Here is a 12,567-nt window from a genome sequence, read left to right as displayed (position 1 = left end):
GCTGAGCACTCAAAACCAGAGGAAAACATCAAACAACAGGAAAGCATTTAGCATTTAGTCAAGCATTTAAATGGCTTTTTTTTCGGGGATTAAAAGCATGAATTCAGCTGTAACTGGAAATATACAAAAACTGTGCTGGACTGAGACAGATGCACAGCTTTCCACACGTGCTCACGTTTACAAGCACGTGCCCAACCATGTGGATGGAGACCATGCGGTTACCTCGTGTTTACTCCTCCCCCTCCCCCTCACTCTTCTCGCACAGGCAGCAGCAGCATGTCACTTACACAGACACAGAGACAGTGCTGTGTATGTACTACTTGTGTCAAGAATCAAAAAATTGCAGCATGACATGTTTTCATTTAATTGCGTCCTGCGATGTGACTATTGCGCATACATCGCACATCGCTCACCAGCTAAAATCTCCATGTCTTTCAGTGTGACCCGTGAACTGCTCGGAGAATGCGGAAGCCTACTTAAGGGTGGCAGCACATGGTAAATGTTACTGGGCCTCGGTTTGCTTACAAGGAGCTCCCATAACCACCCACTCTCCTGCCCTCCACAAGCTTTATTCATGCTCCCGTTTTAGCTGTAGGCTGCTGAGTGTCTGGGGTGAAAGTTTCCGGTGAATTCCTCCGCTCTCTTCTCTCCTTCTCTTCAGCCGCCTGTGGCTTGGCATTCTCCAATCATGTTTCTTGTGTGGGAGCTGGCCTGGCACAGCCTTATCCCTCCGCAAGAAAACGAGAAGAATGGAGGGAGAGAGAAAAGGAGAACAAAGTCAGAAGCCGCAAAGAGAACTAACTAAAAATACTAAACGAACTTCCAACTCCTCAGTGTTCCCGCGTAGGCTGACAGCATTCCTTATTTTGGCTTTGGATTTAGTTATTTATTCAGTTTCTAACTCATAAAACTCTTGGATATATTCACCAGTTTGATATATTTCATATACATTTCTGTTTTTTATTTATTTAAAGCTACTAGTGCATCTAAAAAAAATTAAATATCATTGAAAAGTTACTTTATTTCAGTAATTTAGTTCAAAATGTGAAACTCACTTATAGATTCAATCTATTTTAAGTGTTTATTTCTTGTATTGTTGGTGGTCTTGGCTTATAACCAATGAAAACCCAAAAATCAGTGTCTCTGAAAGAGTATTAGAGTATTATATAAGACCAACTGGTGTTTGTGGCAGTGTGCCAAATCCTGCTGGAAAATGAAATGCGCATCTTCATAAAAGTAGTTATCAGCAGAGGGAAGCATGAAGTGCTGTAAGATTTGAAATAACACAGTGGACCAACACCAGCAGATGACATGGCTCTCCAAACTATTTTTAAATGAAATGTAAAATTTACTGATGATCAGTGATGGTTTAATGGAGAGACATGTCATCTGCTGGTGTTGATTCACTGTGTTCAAATAAGTCCAAAGTCAGTTAAGCAGATTTCATTTTCCAGCAGGACTTGGCACACTGCCCACACTGCCAAAAGTACCAATTGGTCTCATATAATATTCTAATTTTCTGAAATACTGACTTTTGGGTTGGGTTAAACTAAAATACTAAAATAAAGTAACTTTTCAATGATATTCAAATTTTTAGAGATGCACCCGTACATTTTGTCCCTACGATAAGAATTTTTTTGTGAACGATATATTGTCCCACAAATGATTGTGACACACAATTTTAGGACTGTTAAATGCCGCTGACATAATGATAACAGAATAGTATTAAAAGTAGTTATACACTTTTTAAAGACAAAAAAAAATATATATATATAATATTTTTTTTTATTTAGTTTGGTTAGTTTAGTCAGTTTCTTCACCTACTTTAGTCCACACTGTGTGTATGTAATGGAGTCACAGTTATTGAAGCATGAAGTCATATATGTGAACAAACATACAAATAAACACAATACATGATTATATCATGATTATCAAAAATTATTGAGGTGATGTTCATTTATTGTACGATAAATCGATATTGCAGGTATTGTGACAGGCCTATCTCTACTGCACTGGGATGCATGGTTTTAGTTGGCTGGCCTGGTCTGTTCTGCAGCTTGTGTGGCCAGCTCTAGGAAGTAAAGACGTGTGAGAGAATGCTTGAATCAGCTGTTTGAGTTCACGAAGGGATGAAGGAAGTGGAGTGGCCTTCTGTTGGGTCTGGCAGTGGGTCTGTTTTCTGCTTTGTCAGCTCTGCTAAAGGTGGGATTTCTGTTCCAGTTACTGTTTCACTCTAAAAATTGATTTGTGGCCGTATTCTCCTGGACTCTTAACTGATGGGAGTGTTATGCTAATATGTAGCTTTCAGTGACGTATTTGATCTGTTCTGTTTCTGGGGCAGAATGAATGTAAAACATACAGTACCAGTCAAAAGTTTGGACACACCTTTAAATTTAATACTGAAGTCATCCAGACTTTGAAGGAACATGTTGGGTTACTTCTAAAGATAGTTGTTGACGTCAATGGGGAAACACAGTGGCCTCAGAGACTGTGTACAAGACTGTCCGAAACATTTGTGTTTTGCTGTTTTGCAAACAGATATGTACATATATTTTTAACTTATGACTTTTGACCGCTTTAGGTGTTCTTTCATTATCCTTTATGGTTCCTACACACAATTCAATGTGTTGTATAACGTAATGCAACTTCACATATGTTATGTTGGCTCTATTCTGCATCACGATGGAACAAATAAAACAAAATGTATATAACAAATAGAGAACATTAAGTTTTTATTAAATTTCCAATTCCATAAATTGTTTTCAACCAAATAAATGATGACTATATTTTTTGGTCTAAATTTGAGGTCTAAATTTATTGAGGTCTTGAAAAGGCCTTAAAAAGCATTAAATTTAACTTTTAAATGGTGCAATAATCCTGGATTGTAATCACATACATTTACATTTACATAAGTTTACCACAACATGAAGAAAAAGCAGCAACTGTTGTTCAGCACCTTCAGGAACTCCTTCCTTTAAGACGCTGGGAAAACTATTCCAGGTCACTCTCCCTCATGAAGACACTCAGATTAAAATCTCACCAAGAGTGTGCAGATCTGTCCTCAAAGATAAATGTGATACTTATTTAGAAGAATCTAAAGTATAAAATATATTCTTGTTTGTTTAGCACTTTTTTTTACTAAACAATTTCAGCATGTGTTCCTGTATATTCTTAATATAGTCTTTAATATTAAATTTACAATTTAAAAAATACAAATATTAATGAAGTGTGTCAACTTGTGACTGGTATTGTATAATGTATAATATTTTATTTTTAGTGACTCCTTATTCCCTATTATTCTTATTCACTACCACTACCACTCTCTGTACATATGTGTGTGTTTTTTCAGTGGTATAATTACAGCTCTGGAAAAAAATAAGAGACCACTTAAAAATGACAAGTTTCTTTAATTTTACTAGAAAGATGGATGATCACAAGCCATCAAACCAAACTGAACTGAACTGCTTGAATTTTTACACCAGGAGTGGCATAAAGTTATTGTATATATCCAAAAGCAGTGTGTAAGACTGGTGGAGGAGAACATGATGCCAAGATGCATGAAAACTGTGATTAAAAAACGAGGGTTTGTCCCTCTCTTAAAACATTGAATGAATATGAACTTATTTTCTTTGCATTATTTAAAGTTTTTATTTGGAATTTGGGAGAAATGTTGTCTGTAGTTTATAGAATAAAACAACAATGTTCATTTTACTCAAATATATACATATAAATAGCAAAATCAGAGAAACTGATTCAGAGAAACTGAAGTGACCACTTCATTTTTTTTCCAGTAGTAGTAATTATGTGTCCAGAATACTCTGTGTGATGCTGAATCATTTAGTTTATCTAGAAGCTTCTGACATCAGGATTATTTCGAGGCGTTTCCTGGCCGGGAGGAAAACAGACCCCTCTTTGTGTATTCATCTACGGACCTGTACAGCACTGATCAGATTCAGAGGTGAGGTCACAGCATCCTCCAGCAGGGATGCGGGAGAGTCCGACTCCAGCGGCTAGGCTGCTCTGTGTCAGGAGGGGGCCTGGCTGTGTTCTTTAGTTAAATGTCAGCCTCTGGAGCCCTGAGGAGAGAGAGAACGGAGGAAATAGACGGAGAGAGATGGGACTATAAGGAGGAGACGAGTGTACAGGAAGGCAGGGATGATATAACCCTGGAGAGAAGGGAGAAAAGAGAGTGATGACATAACCCTGAAGAGAAGGAGAGGCAGGATGGAGAATAAATGAAATAGACCTTGAGAAGGGAGGTGTTGCGGAGTGCGTGCTTACACTTGCACAGGATGTTTTTTTTTTTCTGTGGGTGTCACTCTGAGCGAGTGAGAGTGGAGAAAGAGAGAGAGAAATGGATGAGTACGTGAGTGAGACAGTAGGCCATGATGTGAAGCAGATGCTGCTAGAGATATGCCTGCTTGTTGTAGGCTACTGTTGTCTTGCCCACACTGATGCCATGCTCCTGGTGACTCTGTGTTCTTGGCACACTGCGTGTGTGCGCGTGCTCGTGCTCGTGCGTTTTTTGTGTGGTACACTTAGGGTGACTCAAGCATGCTTCTATTCTGAGCAGTGCCCACTTTCACTGAAGATGGCACTGAGCCGACATGCTGTATTAGTATTTGACTAACTGATAAATTTACAACCTATTAAAGTGCTTTTTTTTAGGAAATGCGGGATGGTGTTATCTGTCTGCTATGGCATATTGGTGGTTACTCTGATATAGGGGTGGACGATACAGCCCTAAAATAATATCATGATATTATTCATGGTATTTTCACGATAGCGATATTATTGGCGATATGACAAAACAGAATACAGTACTGCAAGAAAATAAAAAAAATAAGACAATTAATAAAATTCTATTATTGCATACAATATTATATGGCACAACCCTATCATATCTAAAAAAAAAAAAAAAAAAAAAAGAATTTTTATATCAGATTTGTAACAGAAGTCAATAATCCAGAATGTCATGATACTAATTTTACTACACTTCAAATATCTCCATATATCCAGGATTAAAGTAAAATAAATGATTCTGAACAGATATAATATAAATATGATAGACAGATAATTGTAATATCCATTTATCGAGCAATAAATTAACAGGACCTCAATAATTTTTGATATTTGTGATATCGTCTATTGTGTTTATTTGTATGGTTGTTCACTGATTTTATTAAAGTTTTGTTGTCTTTAAAAAGTGTGAAATTGCTTTTTTATGCTATTCTGTTATCATTATATCAGTGGCATTTAACTGTCTTAAAATTAAAGAAATATTGTGTATCGCAATAATTTCTGGGACGATATATTGCCCAGAAACAAATCTTGACGTTTCAGGACCACATGTAGTTGGTTTCTATGGTCCGTTTGTTCACTTGGAGCGTTTTCTCCCTCTGTTTGGTTTGGTTTGGTTTAGTTTCACACAGGCACACATATATATTTGATATATATATATATATATATCCATTTTCATACATTTTGTGTGTAGTTTAGTCTATTCTGTGGATAAATTTATACTGGATGAGTTGTAAATTTCTGACCAGATGGTTTTAGGAGATAAATCTCTCAATATTGTCATCTCTGTCCTATACTGTCCTGACGTCTTCCTGACAGTGACCCCCTGCTCTCTGAGCTCCAGTCCCATCACCCTGCCTTCCTTTATTCCTCCATAGTGCCCTGCTCCTCAGAGCCTGCCCCATTCATCCTCAGACTCGTGGTCAGATGAGGGGAAAGTTTGTATAATTTAGTAGCTTCTCTCACGCAAGTCCTAAATTTAGTAAATTTTACTGCTTTGTGTGAGTAAGAAGGATCAGATAGGAAGGAACCTGCTCAATCCGTGTATCATTCGTTCATTTGATATTCAATTGAGAATCAAAATCGGAAAATTAAAAAACCAATTCGTTTTTTCGTTTTTTCGTTTTTGAATATAATACCAAAAAACGAATAACGGCTTGTATTTTGTATTTTTATTTGGTTATCCAAACAAAAATTGGAAATTTAAAAAACGGACCAGGAGCCGAATTTGATTTTGATTTTGAACTTGACCCATTTGTGTGCCCCGGAAGTTACTGATTTGTTTATTCTTGGTGGGTTTCTGCTGCGCGGGAGTTCACTGCAGTGTTATCTACACAGTCTGTATTGCTGTAGGCTTTGGATGGAGTTGAGGATGGAGAGTTTTATCTTGTTCAGAGGAACTAAACGCGTTGCAGTGAAAGAAGACGATATGACAACAGAAAAAATCGGCAGGATCTTTCAGGTGTTTGTCTAACGTTCCGTAGCTAAATGTCATATTTAGTTAATACCTTCAAAAAGATCTTTAATTAGGCCAGAATGTGGTTCCAGTCCGGCCATGCTGCCTACAGCAATACAGACTGTGTAGATAACACTGCAGTGAACTCCCGCGCAACAGAAACCCACCAAGAATAAACAAATCAGTAACTTCCGGGGCACACAAATGGGTCAAGTTCAAAATCAAAATCAAATTCGGCTCCTGGTCCGTTTTTTAAATTTCCAATTTTTGTTTGGATAACCAAATAAAAATACAAAATACAAGCCGTTATTCGTTTTTTGGTATTATATTCAAAAACGAAAAAACGAAAAAACGAATTGGTTTTTTAATTTTCCGATTTTGATTCTCAATTGAATATCAAATGAACGAATGATACACGGATTCTGCTCTTCCTTTTGCTCAGATTATTTCTATTCTTTACCACTGGCTCACTCTCTGATTTTCTCTTTCACTCTCTGCTTTTAATCCTTTAGTTTTTAACAGTATTTTCTCGTTGTGCTGCTGTGCTTTGTGTACCGTAGTCTCTGAATGTGCTCTTTGATTTAAGATAGCTCTGCTGTGCTGCTTTTTTCTCATAGATTAGAACAGATACTATCACTAGGCTTCACAATACTGATGCTAGCACTGGAACCTCAGATCATGAAGATGATTGCTTTCTTTTATTTATAATTTTTCTTTTTTTTATAATTTTTTTTTTTTCAAAATTTTCTCCCACCCATTTCTCCCACCTATTCAGCTGCTACTCAACTGTATATCTTTTATCACTAGTGATGTCATGTTTTATTAACGCTAACATGATGCAAATTGGCCAAGTGTTAGTGCTGCTAATAGGAGTGCGGTGGGTGTGTGTGGTATTTCCTTCAATATATATCAAAGTATTGCAATATTTATTTTTGCAATGCTGTCAATTTTCAAAAATACAGTATTGATGCTTAATTATTAGTTTAGATGTAAAGATTGGTGTCAGAAGTGGTTCATTTTGTGTTGTGATTAAACCTCTGATCATTAGATCAGAGCTGTCTCTCGCTAACTCGCGCTCTCTCCCCCTCTCTTTCACTCGCGCTGTCTCTCCCTATCTTTCACTCGCGCTGTCTCCCCCTCTCTTTCACTCGCGCTGTCTCCCCCTCTCTTTCACTTGCGCTGTCTCCCCCTCTCTTTCACTCGCGCTGTCTCCCCCTCCCTTTCACTCGCCCTGTCTCCCCCTCCCTTTCACTCGCGCTGTCTCCCCCTCTCTTTCACTCGCGCTCTCTCTCCCTCTCTTTCACTCGCCCTGTCTCTCCTTTACACCGTGATCTGTCTTTCTCTCACTTGCTCTGTCTTCCCCTCTCTCACTCGCTCTGATTCTAACTTTTGCTGTCTTTCTCTCACTCTCTCATTCACTCTCTCACCCTCTATCTCTCCCGTGCTGTCTTTCTCTCGCTCACTTTCTCTTCCTCTCTCTTATTCACACTGTTTATTTTTTACCCTCTTACTCATGCTATCTCTCCCTCTCTCACTCGCACTTTCTCTTGCTAACTCGCACTACTTGCTCTATCTCTCACTCTCACTTGCTTAAGCTCTCGCTAAAATTTGCTGTTTTTTTCCCACAAGGTCCAAAAAGGTGCTAGTTTTTCCTGGTGACAGTATGATAATGAGACTACTCATGTCGACTGCTAAATAAATGCCTTGTGTGATAATAATTAATGTTTTTGTATTGTATTTTTTGGTTACAATTTAGAAAAGGTACCGAAAATTTAAAAATATATATAAATATTTATAGATACTCCTCACTAATCATGCAATGTTGGATGTTTTAAATCGCAGTTGATTGGTGATGATTACACGTCATACTGTATCAATATATCTGTAGCAGACATGGCCTTAACATTAACTATAACAGTATAACAGTGCTCTGTATCTACAGTGTATATAAAGCTGTTTGTTATATAGTTTATTTATGTGTGACTATCCTGGCGTACCCCCCGGTCCTCTGTTCACAGTGTCTTTAGCTTGGTGACTCATAACATGTTTCATAACCTAAACAGAAGAGAGCTCCGCTTGACCTCGTTCTGCTCCTCTCTCAGCATCACTGCTCTGCTCAGCTCTACTGTAGACACTCCTTCCTTCCCCATATCCAGCTCTCTCTCTAAAACCTGCACAAACACAGAGAGAGAGAGAAGAGAGAGAGAAGAGAGAGAGAAGAGAGAGAGAAGAGAGAGAGAAGAGAGAGAGAAGAGAGAGAGAAGAGAGAGAGAGAAGAGAGAGAGAGAAGAGAGAGAGAGAAGAGAGAGAGAGAAGAGAGAGAGAGAAGAGAGAGAGAGAAGAGAGAGAGAGAAGAGGTAGAGAGAAGAGGTAGAGAGACAAGAGAGAGAGAGAGAAGACAGAGAGACGAGAGTGAGTGAGAGAAGAGAGTGAAGCGAAGAGCAGAGAGAGCGAAGAGCAGAGAGAGCGAAGAGAGAGAGAGAGGGGGAAGAGGTAGAGAGAGAGACAAGAGGTAGAGAGAAGAGGTAGAGAGACAAGAGAGAGAGAGACAAGACAAAGAGACAAGAGTGAGTGAGAGAAGAGAGTGAAGCGAAGAGCAGAGAGAGCGAAGAGCAGAGAGAGCGAAGAGAAGAGTGAGAGAGAGAAGAGTGAGAGAGAGAAGAGTGACAGAGACAAGAGAGAGAGGGGGAAGAGGTAGAGAGAGACAAGAGAGAGAGACAAGAGAGAGAGACAAGAGAGAGAGGGGGGAAGAGGTAGAGAAGAGGAGAGTGAGGGAAGAGAGGTAGAAGAGAGGTAGAAGAGAGGTAGAAGAGAGGTAGAAGAGAGGTAGAGAAGAGGTAGAGAAGAGGTAGAGAAGAGGTAGAAGAGAGGTAGAGAAGAGGTAGAGAAGAGGTAGAGAAGAGGTAGAGAGGGAAGAGAGAGAGGGAAAAGAGAGAGAAGAGTGACAGAGATGAGAGAGGGGGAAGAGGTAGAGAAGAGGAGAGAGGGTGAGAGAAGGTGAGAGAAGGTGAGAGAGGGTGAGAGAGGGTGAAGAGGTAGAGAAGAGGTAGAGAAGAGGTAGAGGAGAGCGAAGAGAGTGAGAGCGAAGAGAGTGAGAGCGAAGAGAGTGAGAGCGAAGAGAGTGAGAGCGAAGAGAGAGAGGGAAGAGTGAGAGGGAAGAGAGAGAAAAGAGTGACAGAGACGAGAGAGAGAGGGGGAAGAGGTAGAGAAGAGGTAGAGAAGAGGTAGAGAAGAGGTAGAGAAGAGGTAGAGAGACAAGAGAGAGAGAGGGGGAAGAGGTAGAGAAGAGGAGAGTGAGAGAGGGTGAAGAGGTAGAGAAGAGGTAGAGAGAGAGAAGAGAGTGAGAGAGAAGAGAGTGAGAGAGAAGAGAAGAGAGAGCGAAGAGGTAGAGAAGAGAGGGAAGAGAGAGAGAGGAAAGAGAGAGAGAGAGGAAAGAGAGAGAGAGAGGAAAGAGAGAGAGAGGAAAGAGAGAGAGAGGAAAGAGAGAGAGGGAAGAGAGAGAAGAGTGAGAGAGACGAGAGAGAGGGGGAAGAGGGAGAGAGAGAGACAAGAGAGAGACGAGAGAGACAAGAGAGAGACAAGAGAGAGGGGGAAGAGGTAGAGAAGAGGAGAGTGAGGGAAGAGGTAGAGAAGAGGAGAGTGAGGGAAGAGAGTGAGGGAAGAGAGTGAGGGAAGAGAGTGAGGGAAGAGAGTGAGGGAAGAGTGACAGAGACGAGAGAGAGAGGGGGAAGAGGTAAAGAGACAAGAGAGGGAGACAAGAGAGGGAGAAGAAGAGAGGGAGAAGAAGAGAGGGAGAAGAAGAGAGGGAGAAGAAGAGAGGGAGAAGAAGAGAGGGAGAAGAAGAGAAGAGAAAAGAGAAGAGAAGAGAAAAGAGAAGAGAAGAGAAAAGAGAAGAGAAAAGAGAAGAGAAAAGAGAAGAGAAAAGAGAAGAGAAAAGAGAAGAGAGGAAGAGAAGAGAGGAAGAGAAGAGAGGAAGAGAAGAGAGGAAGAGAAGAGAGGGAAGAGTGTGATGGGCAGTTGTTCTCACTGAGCAGGAAGATTAGGGTTAATTATGTTGACCTGAGCTGAAACCTTTCTTTCCTAATTTAAGATCTATTATTTTCCATCTTGGAAGAATCTGAAGGAATTCAGAGTGAAAGTGTTTTATTGGCGGAAAATGTTGAGTAAATGGAGGGAAATAAGAGGAAAATATTTAGTAATAGTTCTGATGTGACAGTCTGTTCTATCACTTTGTACACAGCACCTTCTCTCTCTCACACACTCACACACTCTCTCACACACAGTTTGAGATAAGAGTAGCAGGACCAGATGCATGAATAATGCATACTCCTGTCTCCATGGTGCCATTAAGGAACCACAGAGAACAGCAATCAATATTTACAGGGGCAATACGAGTATCCGGTTGCCTGTGTGCACATACGAATATGTAAGAAATTATTGATAAAAAAAAAAAAAATGATATTTTAATGTATTGACATAGGTGCATCTCAAAAAATACAATATTATTTAAAAGTTTGACCCTCCAGACTCTGGACACTTGATTTCCTTTAAATGAAATGTAAAATTTACTGATGATCAGTGATAGTTTGATTGGAGATACATGTCATCTGCTGGTGTTGATCCACTGTTTAATCCAAAGAAAGTCCAAAGAAAATCTTACAGCACTTCATGCTTCCCTCTGCTGGCAACATTTATAGAGATGCAGATTTCATTTTCCAGCAGGATTTGGCACACTGCCAAAAGTTCCAATTGGTCTTATATAATATTCAAATTTTTTGAGACATGGATTTTTGAGTTTTCATTGGCTGTAAGCCATAATCATCAACAATAAAATAATTAAACGCTTAAAATAGATCACTCTGTTTAATACATCTATATAATATATGCGTTTCACATTTTCAACTGAATTACTGAAATAAAGTAATTCTGTGTTTTTTGAGATGCCCCTGTATATTTTTTAAGGTACTGTATTGAATCTCAAAAACACAATACGTGTAATAAGTGTATTCTTCTAGCTTAATGTTCCTTGTTCAGATTGCATAACAATTAAACTCTTCTTTAAACTTTTCTTTTGTTTTTGTTGGTTTTCATATAATGGTGTTTTTTTTGCTGTAAATGCTTTTGTGCTGCATTGTGCTGCCTTTTTTTAGTGCTAGCGGTTAGCTGCTAATGCTAATGCTGCTGCACCCAGCCTTAGTGGAAATTTGGAAATCTAAGCTTACTGTAAATAAATGGAAGTGCTTTACTCACCTAAATAAACATTTTTTTTTCAGTTTTCAGGAGAGAAATCTGTGTAGATTAACACCCAATGCTTGTTTCACTTAAAAATAAAATGTTTACAGTTTTGTTTACTTAGCTTAACTTTACTTAACTTAGTTTCCCCCTGCCCCCACCACCACTCAGCAGTGAGACCTGTTGAATTAGAAGGAAAACATGGTGACACCCCTGTTCCTTACTAGTGTCACATAATGTGCCTTATATATGAAAATAGACCAGAAAATATATGTTTATTAATATTGCGCATTATAGTGCGATAAATACACTATTATGACGAGTCCCTACAAAGGCATAGAGAAAAAATGTGTGTAAAATAGCCCTAAGGCCGGCCTCCCTCCGTCTCCTTGTGATGCTGCTGTTATAAAGAGAGGGGACACATTTGCATGAGAGCGTCTCATGACTCACCCGTCCTCTTGTCTATGCATCAATGAGCATAGCATGTCACAGGACATGTTGTCTTCTGCTCTTGTTTATCTCAATCTGTTGGGCTTCCCTGCTGTTACACAGAATGACAGCAGGCCTTCTGTTTCCTCTCGGCCTGGCCGTCAGGTTCTCATGGTGCTGGAAATTGTGAATCATTGGTAGTAATCTTTAATTTCTTCTTAACCTCCCTGCATTTCCTGCTCCATCTCTCTCCATTCTGTTGCTTTCTCTTCTTCTCCATCCTCCTTTAGTCAGTTCTGGCTTTATTACAGTGATTATGGTTTAGCTAAAGGCGATGCTTTTCCAGCAGTTCATCGTTGTATGATCCGTTTTCTAAAAGACAGTTTATCACACAGTGACAGAAATCAGATACAGCAGTGAAATCCAATCTACAAAAGAATGGCTACAAGCTTCTATCACTTATTAGCTCGGTGAATTGATTGCTTTTGCCTTAAGGGTGAAATTCAGTAAATAGAATTTCTGGTCGATCCATTGCATTAAATTGATGATCCTCGGGTTGATCATTAGTTAAGGTTGGGATGCTGGCTGTGTTCACAGTATAAGCCTCATTAATCAATTCTGATTTAGCTTAATTGTTCACATTCTTAAAT

At 39.2% G+C, this 12,567-nt stretch overlaps 1 protein-coding gene and 1 long non-coding RNA gene across 13 annotated transcripts in view; both read left to right on the top strand.

Annotated features, from left to right (window-relative positions):
• The window catches only part of erc1b (ELKS/RAB6-interacting/CAST family member 1b), a 385,708-nt gene that overhangs the window by 64,231 nt on the left and 308,910 nt on the right, over positions 1-12,567 (top strand). The gene's annotated exons all lie outside the window — the stretch shown is intronic.
• Positions 8,736-9,321, top strand: LOC125799095 (uncharacterized). Its single transcript, XR_007437947.1, has 3 exons — positions 8,736-8,768; positions 8,955-9,060; positions 9,138-9,321. It is a non-coding gene; the product is annotated as an uncharacterized LOC125799095 (long non-coding RNA).

This window comes from Astyanax mexicanus, chromosome 2, assembly GCF_023375975.1.
Source record: "Astyanax mexicanus isolate ESR-SI-001 chromosome 2, AstMex3_surface, whole genome shotgun sequence".
Classification (NCBI taxonomy): domain Eukaryota; kingdom Metazoa; phylum Chordata; class Actinopteri; order Characiformes; family Acestrorhamphidae; genus Astyanax; species Astyanax mexicanus.
This window is presented reverse-complemented; position numbering and strand designations above follow the sequence as displayed.